Here is a 14279-nt window from a genome sequence, read left to right on the forward strand (position 1 = left end):
AGCAGTTTCAGCCAGGCTCTCCTATTATTGATAATTTACAGTTTATGGAACCCACACCATAGTCTGAATGCACTAACAAAGTAATAGAAAGGGAACTATGTTCTGAATGGTATAGAATTGAAAATTTGCACTACACCCTCTGCGTACAGGAGTCCAGGCAGCAAACAATCGGAAGAATTCCACAACAGTTTCAGTTTTGTTTCCCACAGTTTCTATGCAGGCTGCAGCTTTATCACTAAATATAATATTGTCAACCAAAGTAATAGAAAGGAAACCATGGTCTGAATCTTTCCCTATCATAATACAAGCAAGGAAAAGGAAGGTACCTTCCACAGGGCTGCTAGCCAATGGCTCAGGAAGAAGCAACAACACCAGATGCTAGACTTTGGAGGCAGAAGAACAGCAACACAGAGCGATCAATGCCAAATGACCGAACGAACGACACCAAATCCTAACAGCAACCTTGATTATCACAAGGGGAAAATGGCCTATGTAAGAATCAGATTAATGGTACATGAAATTTGAAATATTTCAACGTAATGAAATATATAAGATGCAGGCTTTCTTCCTATGGGGATTAAATTCAACCGTATTTAACCAAGACCTTTAGTTATCGTCTTGTGAAGAGAAGGAAATTTATTGCCCAATGCAGTCATAATCTCACCCAAAAACAACAAAACCTCATATTAACATGCACACCTGCTAATGAAATTTAAGAAAATATAAAAAAACCAGGAATTGTGCCCATGACTTATTTAGAATGTATACTCCAGATGCAAAGTCACACAGTAAATTAGCAAGGTTGCAAGGAAAAAATGAATATCTTTTCATCACTTCCAGGGACAAGAGTTCACCATTTAAATCTATGGATCAGTCTAGATGAAAAAAGGCCAACGGTCATAGAACTGAATTGACACAAAGCAGTCTCTAAAAGACAAATATGTACATATATAGTTGCAGAATAGTGGAGTACCTAATTCAGAGCTTTACGTCAGAATAATTCGTACGGAGAAACCAAAACAATATGTTTATAATGAAATGGTTTTTGTGAAACAAACATGTAGAAGAATCCTCTCTGTATAGATTGGCAGCACTCATATGAGTCAAAATGAAAGATGAACCATGAGTGAACTAAGATGTAGTAACAAACCGTCAAGAAGGAATCTAGTAGCAATCTGCCTTACTTGCTCCTGAAAAGAAAAAAATCGCAATAGGGAGCAAGTAAGGCAGATTTGCTTCAAGCGGATCATGGTCACCTGGCTAATATTTTTGTGACTTCACTTACTCCTTGACTGGAAGATAATTAGAACCTCTTCCGTCAATGGAAAATACTGAAAAAGGAAACAATCTGGTAATTAGCGAAAGGTTAAACTGCACAAGATGAGTAGTTATACTCTGATTATAATCTGGTAATTAGCCAAGTATTTGGTGCTTCATGTTTTTGTGTTGCAACAAAAAATGATTGCCACTCTTTCATGTCAAGGTAATATTCATGTTTTGTGGCTTGTTTTCAAGGAAGTTTGTAAGCTCCGGGGCATACTCATCTGTGATTGCTTTGGACTTTTCTGAGAATACCCTCCGCCAATGCTATGACTACATCAAATAAGAAGAAACCCCTATGAACACGTGAGCTTTCCTTCATGCTTATTTTGAGCTTTTCCTATGAGGATTGAAAAAAGGTCTTGTAACATCTGTTGGAAATATGAGCAAATTACTACGAGATTTAATCCGAATAAACAGAAGATAAATCATGACTACAGTAGCAGAGATTGAACTAATCATGCGAACTAGCATAGCAGATGAACAGATCACATCTAGGGCACATACTAGAAACATGAATTCTACCACGATCTCGAACAGGAAAGATAGAATCACATACGGTGCAGCGGGAGCAGCACCGCCGGTGTTGACATTGTCGCCCATGTCGTCGAGGATGAGGTTGCCGAGGTCGGGGAAGAAGCCGTCGTTCACGAAGTCGTCGCTGCCAGCAGTCGCGCGAGTGCGCTCCCCAAAAACCTGATCGCCCCTCTCCCGTACAGGATCACGAGAGGCGGGGTTCCGGAGGCCTGCTGTCCCTTCTCTCAGTGCACGCCGAAAGGAGGGATGGAGAAGACTTGCTTGGCAGCACAATGATCTGGAGCGGTGGTGAGAAACCATACGAAGCGGCGGCGGCTAGGGTAGACGTCTGCCTGACTATATAGTGCGGGCCGGGTAGGTCGTGGGAGTAAACCCCACGCCCGAGTCGTCACGATCCAAAAGAATCGGAAACGGTTCAGTTAACGCGTCTATTAATTATTAATTAATGACGCAACGCAACGCAACGAGGCGAGGCGAGCGAGGAGGAGGAGCGCGCGTGTAGGTCTCCTCTTCTCATGCTCATACAAGTGGTAGGAGAGCTCACCTTATAAAAAGGTGCAACTCTCTCTCAACTTATGAGGTGGGACTATACTTTAGCCTCACTCACTCCACTCACATGTGTGCATGAATGGGCCAAGAGAATTTCAGAATTTTAGTTGGGCTTTATGCCAAAAGCCCACTAGCAAATTCCAACAACATCCAACATCCAACTCTAACAAACCATCAAGTAGACAACTTGGGCCATCTAATTTTTGTGTGGAAACTAGTGCTTTATTTTTCTTTAATACCAAAAAAGACTAAGATCTATGTGGTCAGCATCTAATTGAAAGGAATGTGAATATGCGATAATGTGCTCACTTAGTTCAATCTATTAATACTTCAGAATGTTCTTTTTATCCAAGTACACCACAGTAATCGTGAACATTCATTAGCAGTATTTGATGATGCTTCTAGCAAATACTTACTGTTCTCTTCTTTTGGTTCTGCAGGAACCTCGCTCTCGTAAGGGCCGATATTTCGAGTCTCCCTTTTGCTTCATGTTCAATTGATGCCATTCATGCTGGAGCTGCTATCCACTGCTGGCCATCCCCTTCAAATGTGGTATACCTGTCTCATTTGCACTTTTGATTCAATATTGTACATGGTTCGTAACTTGACATAGTAAAACTGGTGTCTTCGGAATTGCGATCTTGTTTGTCAATGAACAATTAGCCAATCCAGAAAGTTTACACCACTTTGGGCATTACATGAGAAATAATGTTCTGTATTTCGTTAGTTATTAACTGCTGAATGCGTCTATAAAGTCAACCTCAATAGTTTAGTGCTTAGTTAGTTTGGGTTGAACAGCTTTGTGCAGGAACAAGGCATCATGCGATGACCTGTGTACCTTATCTAGAGACCTCCTCCCCATTACATTAATGGATCAGGAGACATCCTCCCCATTACATCAATACAGAGTACTTCACTAGTCTGTCTAGGTAGTTAGGCAGGAGATAGAAGCTGCTCCCTCCAAATGGCTCAATCTACTCTCTACCCTCGACACACTTAATATGGCAGCCTATGCTTCGCAGTTGTAGAAAAATCATAGAACGCTTGTTGCTGGGTCACTGCTATACCGAAAGTACTATACGATGTTTCTTGTAGCATTCACTAGTGCAGCTTCATTTTCGAGGGTAATCAGCTGCTAGCCTCTGGATCTTTTCGACACAATCCTTATCTAGAGGAGGCGAGATCCTTCTTTTCACATTTCCCTGGAATTTGAGAAATGAAAGAGATGAAAATCAGTGGTGCTCCATAATGAATTCAGCATACTTATGGAATAAAACCTTCTTTTCAGATGTGGGCCTGACCGTGTAGGCTTTCAACAGGTTTCTCCATTTATCCTGAAGGATTAAACAAAACATAAAACTTGTCATATTTTGCAATAAAAATATAGATAAATAAAAGATTAACAGAGAAATATGTGAGAAACAACAAAGTAATGAACAGAGATAATATCTATAGATGCATGTGCTTTAGGGTGCAATAAATCACCAATTGACTATACCTTAAGATGCTCGGCCGTTCGAACTGATATCGGAAACCTTTCATTCTTCAATTTAGTCCACTGTCCAACCCCGTAGACAGATACACCATCTACTAGCTCTTTCACCTCTTCAGATGTCCAATGGTCGTTGTTTCTTCTCCCCCATGTTTGTGGCCTTCACTTGCAGAGCAGAAGTCCTGGGAGCATAGTTCCAGGTTTATCGACCATGTTCCTCTCTTGCGTGCACTTCTCACGCGACTCCCGTGCTTCCAGCCACTTTTTGGCATGTAATCTGAAGCTCATAGCATATGTATTTAACTACTTGATACAATGACAAGTCGTATATTGCAACGAATGAATCCTATATAATTCATACCTAGTAGATGGCAGGCCCCCTCCTCCAGCAATGTGGCGGTGGGTGCAAGCCTCCTGCTTCTTCGATGACAAGGCGGTGGGTACCTGTACGCTCCTCCCTCTCTCATCTCCTCCTCCTCCTCCTCCTCCTCTCCTCCTCCTCTCCTCCTCCTCCTCCTCCCCCTCCTCCACCACCGCCGCCGCCGCCGCCTTCGCCAAGGGCCGTGGTGGCAAGGGCCTCCTCTTTCTCAGGCAGCACCTCCGGTGGAGCAGGTCCAAGTGTTTGTATTGTCATGCCATGATCACTAGTTGGTGAATAAAATCTGCATTCAATCTGCAATGATGAAGCATATGTTCAGTACCATTTGCCATGTTCATTTATTAGCAAGTTTGTACTTTTGCATGTGCGTAAATCTTGCCTCATGAGTTAAATTTGCCTCCTTTATATAAGTAGGATTGAATGCACCTGCAAGGAAAGCTTCATATGTTAATTGGTTTCAAAGTCGGACCATGGATAAATTTCTTGCTTGTGTAATGAAGTTTGGAATGGGCGCAACAATTAAACATCATACATTTCAGCAATTTGTCCAAATCATGTTCACCTTGGGGTCCTTCTAAGAGTGATTGGTAGTCTGTGGTGTCATAATCCAGGGATGTCGAGTAAACTTCAATCTCCGCCTGTCATCAGAGCAATGAAACATATGTTAATTTTGTGCTAGGATTTCGATGAGCCCCTTGCGAATTCTATATCCAAGATTTAATAAGAGCTAAAGAACATGGATCATATATGAACTATGCTAGTCGACATTGATATATTATATCCAGTTAAAATGAAAGTTGGCTAAACCAGGGAATATGCTTCTATACTTTTTATTGACTATTTTGTTTGTGTTTATACTCTTCTTTCAAATAATTTATGGGTTTTTATTTTAGAAATGCAGGCCAGCTCCATTTTTATTGAAATGAAACCAAGCATATTGGTAACTAGTCATGCATGGTGTCTAGCATAAATATGTGAGCTGATCGATCAACAAAGTAAATATATATACCTGGCTTGGAAGAGGATCAGTGAAGATGGGTGCCCAAATCTCTAACTGTTCCATTGTGTCAGTGAGAAGCTACCACACTTGCCCAACGTAGGAAACTGAAATCATGGCAAAAGCCAATGTGTTTATTTAATAGTCCCTCCGTTCACAAATTTAAGATGTTGTGGATATTTCAATATGGACTGAAATGAGTGAAAAAACACCAGAACATCTTTATATAAACCCGATTCAGAAAAAAGATAGAACATCTTGTATTTGTGAACGGAGGGAACACTACATACTGTAAATTACTTATTACATCCAGTAAATACATACTGTACATACATGGATGCATGATAAAGCCAGATATATACTCCATGTGTTTATTTAATTGTTTTCTTCTTTGTTTAAAACACTTATCTGTTTGTCTTTCTGTATCGATGACCAAAAATAGTAATAGATGCATATGCAGAGTCAATCATGTTACCTAGCAGGATGGTAGTACACTGCAATGCAAACTATTCTATTCTACCACAAAGTAGGTAGCCAGTATGTATTGGCCGTGCAACAAGTTAACTGCCCAAGGTAATTAAGCTACAGTACGTAAAATCCAATCCAGCTACCTAGCAAGCAGCTAGGTTTTTTATACTAGTGTAGTGTCAAAAATCGTTCTTACATTAGGAAACGGAGGGAGTAGCTAGTAAGATAAATGAAGAAGTTTCTCTATGATCTGCAGGTACATATATATCCATATACTAGCTAGCCAGTACAGTACAGTACTCCCTCCGTAAACTAATATGAGAGCGTTTAGATCATACTTTAGTGATCTAAACGCTTTTATATTAGTTTACGGAGGGAGTACGTGCTAATCAACTCTGGGCAGAGACCCGTTGAATAACGTACCTGCACTCCTGCAGGCAGCAACCGCGATCAGCGCCGTACGTGCCGATGGCTGGCTCTCCGCGACGGATGTCGGACCAGCAGTACGTTTGCCGCCGGCCGTCCAAGATCGTAGTTGCAGACGACCGGCCTCTGCTTGGAGACACCCTGGCTACGTAAGTGGGGGTGAGAGAGTGGCCACGGGCGTTATATATATGCATTGCCAAGCTAGCAACTTCCCGGAAACTGCATGCCCCCCCGGCACGGTTTAGTTCCTCGACGCGACAATCGTGTTCGTGGTTTCCACCAAGTTTCCTCCTCTCCAAATAGGCAAATACAGTATGAAGCAGCATGGCGCAGTCCCCTCTTCAATTTCTAGCACCCTCCATCACTTCACGCGCCATTCTTTTGGGTTTGGGTTAGTCTCGCAGGCTGTAAATGGACCGATGGAACGTGACATTTTTGCCTAGTTTGTGTAAACGAGCCAGGCAGGCTCGTGGCTGTGCCTTTGGCTTAAAATGGTTACTAGGAAACTTCGCTGAAGGTAATGCATTACTCCAGGAACCGACGGATCACTCTCAACCGGTCGTTTCTTTGCCCAAACAAGGGCGGGCGGAGACTCATGGCTAGGCCTTTAGCCTAAAATGCATGCATGCCCATCTATTTATGCTTCTATTTGCTACCACAAGGACTGTAGCTAGCCTAACCCATGTGATGTGTCCATTTTGCGCAACAGTGCTCGTTGTAGTTTGTTTTGTGTTGATCTAGAGATCTTCCGCAAGTGTAGAAAGCCCTCAACACACGGGAGCCAGCTCAGTCAATGGAAACGACGGAGAATCTATATGACGAAAACGGACATTCACTGGAAACCTGGAAACTCGAATATGTGTCGTTGGATCGAAACTGTGGGGGCCACATCATCCTCCAATCTGTACCAAATAAGGCCCTGGAATGTGTGGTGCAGCAACCGTTCAGGGGTACCACATTCTTTTTAAGACAATGCTAGGTAATTACCCCAGTGTTGCAGCGGGGCGTACATATTATAGGTTCAACAACGATTGTGTTTAACTACCTTTAAGGTTCTTATGCATACTTATTCTTTTATCATTAAATCTCTACCTATGGTGCATTTCCATTAAGCCCTCTCGGCATGACCAACATTTGTCCCCAGTTCACACTTGAACATGCCCTAGTGGAGGGAGTCGGCCATGGCCGATATGCAACTGGGAGTCGTGGCTACAGGTAGCCATGGGACGCCATCATTGCTCTTCGCTGGAGGGCCACCCGTTGCAACCGTCGCCGTCGCTGCCGCATGCAAGGCCCTAGTGGAGAGCGTCGTCGCGCCGCTCGTGCCCGGGCAGGGAGCAACCGGAGATGGGGAGCCAGTGGTTGCGAGGACCCGTGCATCGCCTTTGCCATTGGTAGCTATGCCGCAAGAGGACCTCATCAGGGAAGAAGGTAGTAGCCACGGCTCGCCTCGGTCAGAGAAGCCGAGTTGTGTCGTTCGCTGCCTTTGTGTTGGCAGCCGATATGCCGGCCAGGGTTGTGCAGGAGAAAGAGACCTTGTCAGGGTCGCTGGCCACACATCATCGCATCGCCGCACACTTCGGCTCTGCAGCCGCACAGAGTGCTGGTCGTTCGAGAGCCTGATGGTGGAAGGCATCCATGAGTCCAGGGTAGCTGATTGTGTGCTACCACCCACGCTGGTGGGGAAACTGTCGTCGAGGCCGATGGTGCTCCATGCATCTCTTGCCTTCAATCTTATGAAGTGATTCATCCAAATGCTAGGTAATAATTCTTGAACTGAGGTGTCAATCTTTGTACATATTTTGAAGTCCTCCCTCTAGTCCGTTTTACTCCACATATAAGATTTGTCTGAAAGTCAAACTTCGTAAAGTTTGTCCATATTTATATGAAAAAAATATCAATATCTACAATACTAAAGTTATACAATATGAAAATTAAATTCATGGCACAACTAATAATATTGATTTTGTATTATGAATGTTGATAACTTTTTTATAAAGTTGGTCAAACTTTACACAGTTTAACTTCAAACAAATCTCATAGGAAGAGTAAAAAGGACTCGTGAGAGTATAAAGGGAATGAAACTATAAACAATATCCCATCCATGGAATGAAGCATCATAGACCGCGTCAACAAATGGACCCTCAAAAAGAGAATCATCATCAAATAATAAATTGTAGATAATGTTGCTTAGTTGTTGTTTTTTAAATATTTTTGTAACAAATTATAATACATTTATGGGATTGTTAATTTTATGTGAAGACGTGCCTATGGATCATGTGTTACACACGTGCTCACATCATTGGGCATCAAACACATTTAAATGACTCGCTATAAAAACTCAGGGAAAAAAGTAATTTCAAAATAGATATTTTGATTGTAGATTATGATACGAACGTTGCACGTGCACACTCATACCAGTGATAAGAAAAGAGCTAACATGGGAAAGGCAGCGAAGCCCTGGGCGACGGGTGTTGCTTCTGTTGAATTGGTACGTAGAGAGAGAGATGTGTCCAACGGCTACTGTACGGAGCGGCGTCCAGGGAGGCGATGTGGTGCGCGAGGAGGGCGCGGCGGATTCCGTCCGGCGGAGCGAGGAGGAATGGACGCTGGTCCAGGCGGGCGCGGCGCCGGCGTGTGCTGCGCCTAGGGTAGGGCCGCGGGGCACTCGGAGGGCGTCGGTGGCTGGTCAGGTAGCTGGTTCTGGGCCCTAGCGGGGGCGGATTCCGACGACGAAGAGGTCGACGAGGTCGACGGAGCAGGGGCGGGAGGCGGCCCGTCCCAGTGCTCGGTGGGCGATTTTGTGGCCAGGGCGGAGGAGCTCGGGGGCTCGCTCCACCACGGCCGGAGGCGTGCATTTGCGCCAGGTGGCCGAGGCCATCGCCGGAACGGTGGTCTAATGGGGGACGTGCAGCGGGGAGCTCGTCCGGCGCCCCTGAGACCGCAGGTGGTGGCGTTAGCGGCCCCGGACACGGAGGAGGGCCTCCTGCTCTGTGCCGCTGTGTAGGGCCCGGGGGTGGTCGCTGCTCCGGCGGCGGCGTTGCTGCCTGCGGTGGCGGCGTCGGGATTGCCTGGCCCTAGGGTTGGGGAACCGGGACCAGGCAAGCACGTGGGCCAAGGGGTCACCCAGGCCGCGCGGCCCACGGCTGGTGCGGAGGCCTCAGGGCCCGTGGCCAGCCGGCATCTGTCTCCCCAAGGGGGCCCAGCGGCTGTCCGTCTACAGCCCGACCCGTCTGGAGGCCCAGCTGACCCTGGCCCAGATGGGAAGATCCTTAAGTGGCTCTGGGTGCCCAGAGGAACCCTAGATCCGTCGCTAGGGTTCCCAGCCACCAGATCGGAGGCGTGCCGCTTTGGTTTCTCCGCTCGCTCCCTCCGCCCCGCTCGCCCACCGCCGCCCCTCGTGTGTTCCTTCGCCGAGGTGGTAGCCATGGGCTCAAAGGTCGACCGGTGAATGGGGAGATTGGGAGTTTCTTCCGTAACAGGCGGGGACTGCGTCAGGGCGACCCCATGTCACCGCTCTTGTTCAATTTTGTGGTCGACGCCCTTGCGGCTTTGCTTCGGAAGGCGACCACGGCAGGCCACATCAAGGGAGTGGTCGGCCACCTCATCCCAGGGGGGATTTCACACCTACAGTACGCAGAAGACACCATGCTACTGTTTTAGCCGGATGCTCACAGTATTGCAACGGTCAAAGCTTTGCTGCTGAGCTTTGAGCTCATGTCCGGGCTCAAAATCAACTTTCACAAGTGCGAAATGCTGTCTATGGGGATAGATAGCGAGGAGGGACAGCGTATCGCTGACCTTCTCAATTGTAAAGTGAGAAAGTTCCTCTTTACATATTTAGGCTTACCCCTAGCGCCACGCAGAGTGACGATAGATGAGTGGGCTCCGTTAACTGGGAAAGCGGGGAAGAAAGTGAGCCCTTGGCGTGGTAAGTTCATGTGCTCCGCGGCAAGGCTTGTCCTCACCAACTCTAGCCTTTCCTCGTTGCCTATGTTCGCTATGGGCTTGTTCTTGCTGACTGAAGGGGTTCATGCCAAGTTGGACACGTCGCGTGCTCATTTTTTCTGGGAAGGAACGGGTCTAAAGAGCAAATACCACTTGGTCAAATGGGCGGCGGTTTGCAGGCCCAAATCCTTGGGAGGATTGGGCATCATTAACACTAGGCTACAGAATATAGCGCTAATGTGTAAATGGATCTGGAAGCTATCGCAAGGGGCGACGGGCCTTTGGGCTGACAGCCTTCGCGCCAAGTACTTCCCAAACGGGAATTTCTTTGCGGGGGAAGCAAGGGGCTCCCCCTTTTTGGCAACATCTGCAGGCCATCAGACCCGCATTTGACCAAGGGGCCAAGTTTAACATTGGTAATGGTCGCTCCACCCGATTCTGGTTGGGTTTTTGGGTGGGCGTCCGACCACCCTGGGAAGAGTTCCCAGAGCTGTACGCCTTAGCGGTGCGGCCTAAACAAAAGGTGGCCGAGGCTCTGGCTGCCCCACGGGCCGTCGCTTTCTGCCGAAACCTCAACATGCAGGAAACAACACGGTGAGGGGCTTTGTTAGACCTGGTAACCACCGTGACGCTTACTGACGAGCCAGATAGGGTGTCGTGGCACCTCAATGCCTCCGGGAGGTTTTCCGTTAAGTCCTTATACCATAAACTGTGCCAAGGGACGGTACAACGATAGGTGAAATGACTGTGGCAAGCTCGCGTTCCGCTCAAGATCAAAGTCTTTCTTTGGCAACTGTTTGGGGGACCATTTACCCACATCCAATAACATAGCAAAACGGAACGGCCCGGCTTTGGGCATGTGCGCCCTGTGTGGGAACCCCGAGAACGCGAACCATGCCTTCTTCCTCTGCCCGATCGCGAGGTTTGCGTGGAGTGCAGTTAGGGAGGCTGCCGGGGTTGCTTGGGACCCGAGATCCTCCTCCGAACTCGTGGACCTCCTACATTCGGTGCAGGGTCAGCCCAAGCGGGTGATATGGACTAGTATAGGAGTGATGCTTTGGTGCTTACTCGCAACAAGTTTACCATTGAAGGCTTGTTCCCATCGCACCCGGTTAACATAATATGCAAATGCTCTATCCTATTGCAGCAATGGAGTCTGTTGGCAAAGCAGAAGGACACTGATCTCATGAAGCTTGCGCAAGTCCGAGTGCACCAAGTGTTTGTGGCGGCTAGGGAGCCGGCGATGCCTACCTGAGGGTGGGGCATCTCTTTTGTTTTGCGAGCCCGCGCGTTCCTGTTCATGGGCTACGGCCTTGTAATCAGCTCGTAGCCCGCCGTTTCGACCCTGTCCTAGACTTCAGTTGCGCCTTGCCGTGGCTTTTGGTTCTACGATGTAACGTCCGATCGTTTGACACTCTGCCTGTTCGTTGTGGGCTTTATCAATTTAAAGCCGGACGTTCTCAGCGTCTTTGTTCTAAAAAAAAAAAGCTAACAACGTTTTATACTTAACGAGAGAAAGTAGCTAGCACCAATCTCAAGCATACATTGAACGGTAGTTTCCTTGACTTCACATTTTCGCATGGCGTCCGCAATAGAAAACTGCACTCTGCTCAAGTAGCACTCTTCGAACTTTGTTTGGAAATTTTATTTTTACATTCTTTAGAACAATTTTGTAGATAAACATTATTTTTTGCTAAGCTGTTGGCTAGTTTATTTTTAGTGTTATAAGTTCCTTTTTTCTGAGAAACGAGTGTTATAAGCTGACTTTTTCTTGAGTGATATAAGTTGATGACTACTACCCAGTTTTTGTTTGTTTTTTGAGACCAGCTTTTATTAGGGATGTTTTCTGAGATCAGCTGGAGGACTAGTTTTTCTTTTTAGACAAAGCTGGACGACTGAGGACTTTTTTTTTTGGAGGAATTGGACGACTAAGATGCCGGGCCTAAAAACTGGGCATGTCATTACTAGCCAAGGTCAATTTCGGCATCAGAAAATCAAGAACAACAGACCCGCCGCACTCAAGTTGGTCCGCGGCGACTATATGTCACATTAAGCAAGGTTGAAGGATCTCTCTCACTGAAGGTTTCTGTTTCTCGTGTAGCAACTGGGCCAGCTCACTTAAGAAACGAAATAGTGGAAAAAATGAGGGAAGTAACCGGGGATCAAACCCGGGTGTACTAGTAGCTACCGTTGTCTCAAAAAAAAGAAAGTAGCTAGCGATGATAGCCACTGCGCCTGTGTCAAGTTCCTTATGAAATGAAGGCCACGTCCTACTTAATATAAAAGCCAATTTTTCTCCACCATTTTTTTGTCTTATTCAATTTTCTCTGGGTAGTTTGTTCGCTATCTTTTTCTCTTCTCCAGATTTTTTTTCATCTTGTTGCATTTGTTTCTTCAGTTTTATTTTTATTTTACTTTTTTTCTTTGGTGTCTTCTTCGTTTATCATTTTTTTTGTTTCTTTACTTCCATTCTACATTTTTTTTGTATATGTTAACAACACTTTTCTAATACATGCTTAACATTTTTCCAATACAAATTTAACACATTTTTAATACATGCTCAACATTTATAACATTTTACGAATACAAGATTAAGATTTTTCAAATACAAGATTAACATTTTTTGAATACATGGTCAACACTTTTTCTATACACATTTTTAAACGTTTTCAAATGCTTGATTAACATATTTTAAATACAAGATTAACATTTTCTAATACATGGTCAACATTTTTTTCTATGCATGTTTAACATTTTTTCATATGCTTTATTAACATTCTCTAAATGCAATATTAAAAAAAATTGAACACATGGTCCACATTTTTACAGCACACATTTAACATTTTCAAAATTCTTGATCAACATTTTTTTCAAATACTTGATAAACATTTTATGAATGCGACATTAACATTTTAACAGATTATCAACAGTTTTTCTAGACAAATTTAACATTTACTGAATTCTTGATTTATATATTTCAAATATTTTTTCAACATTTTTTCAAATTCTTGATTACAATATTTTATATACTTGATCAATAATTTCCTAACTTCTTAAAGTACATAGTGAACATTTTTTCTATACATATTTAACATTTTTAAATACTTTTTCAACATTTTTTAAATGCTTGATTAACATTTTTATATACATGACAAAAAGTCATCATTTTTTATATAGTCTCAACATTTTTTGTATATACATTTCACATTTTTCAAATGCTTGATAAACATTTTTCAAATACTTGTTAAAAAAATTAAATGCTTGATTAACGATTTTGTAATACATGATCAAAAAATATATTTTTTGTATACATAATAAACATTGTTTCTACACACATTTAACATTTTTCAAATACTTGATCAACATTTTCAAATGTTTTTTATAATATACTCCCTCCGTCCGGAAATACTTGTCGGAGAAATGCATAAAAATGGATGTATCTAGAACTAAAATACGTCTAGATACATCCATTCCTCTGACAAGTATTTCCGGACGGAGGGAGTATATATTTAGAATATTTAAAGTGTAAATAACAGTAAAAAAATAAAGTGAAAAAGGAAAGCAGAAAATGTGAAAAACAGAAAAAGGAGTTAGTGGCCTCCCCCGCTCCTCGGTCGGCCCATCTCGGTCTCACGTTCAACGAGCTTTCCCTAGGTCTCGCTGAACGCGAGATATAGGGGGTGCCCAAGTCGGTCCCCCAACCCCAACAACATAGCCGCCGAGGGATCCCGACGAATCCTCCGCTTTTGATCTCGCGGGGGTTTCCCGGTGGCTGGCTCCTCCGCCCTCCAATGAGCAATGGGTGCCGCTCTATGACGATCACCCCGGGCGGACCCGACGATCCACCTGTCATGGACCTCCTAGCCAGGTTGCCCAGGTCCGGGCCGTCTGGGCAAATCAGATGACTCAGGTCGCCACCAAGAGGCTCCTGCCACACGTCAGCGAGCAATGGATGGCTCGGAGGCGCTGTTCGCCCGCGTAGAGCGAGCGACTCGACCCCAATGGTAGGCGCATTGGGCAGTCCACCTGTCATGGACCTTCCAGCCGAGTCACCCTCGTACGACGCAACTCGACCCAGCCCCATGGCTTTTTTTAGAAATAATCCGCCAATATGCATTTTTTTAGGATAGGTCAACATGCATCTAGTAGTAGTACTGTAATTG

Source organism: Triticum dicoccoides, chromosome 7B, assembly GCF_002162155.2.
Source record: "Triticum dicoccoides isolate Atlit2015 ecotype Zavitan chromosome 7B, WEW_v2.0, whole genome shotgun sequence".
NCBI classification, from domain to species: domain Eukaryota; kingdom Viridiplantae; phylum Streptophyta; class Magnoliopsida; order Poales; family Poaceae; genus Triticum; species Triticum dicoccoides.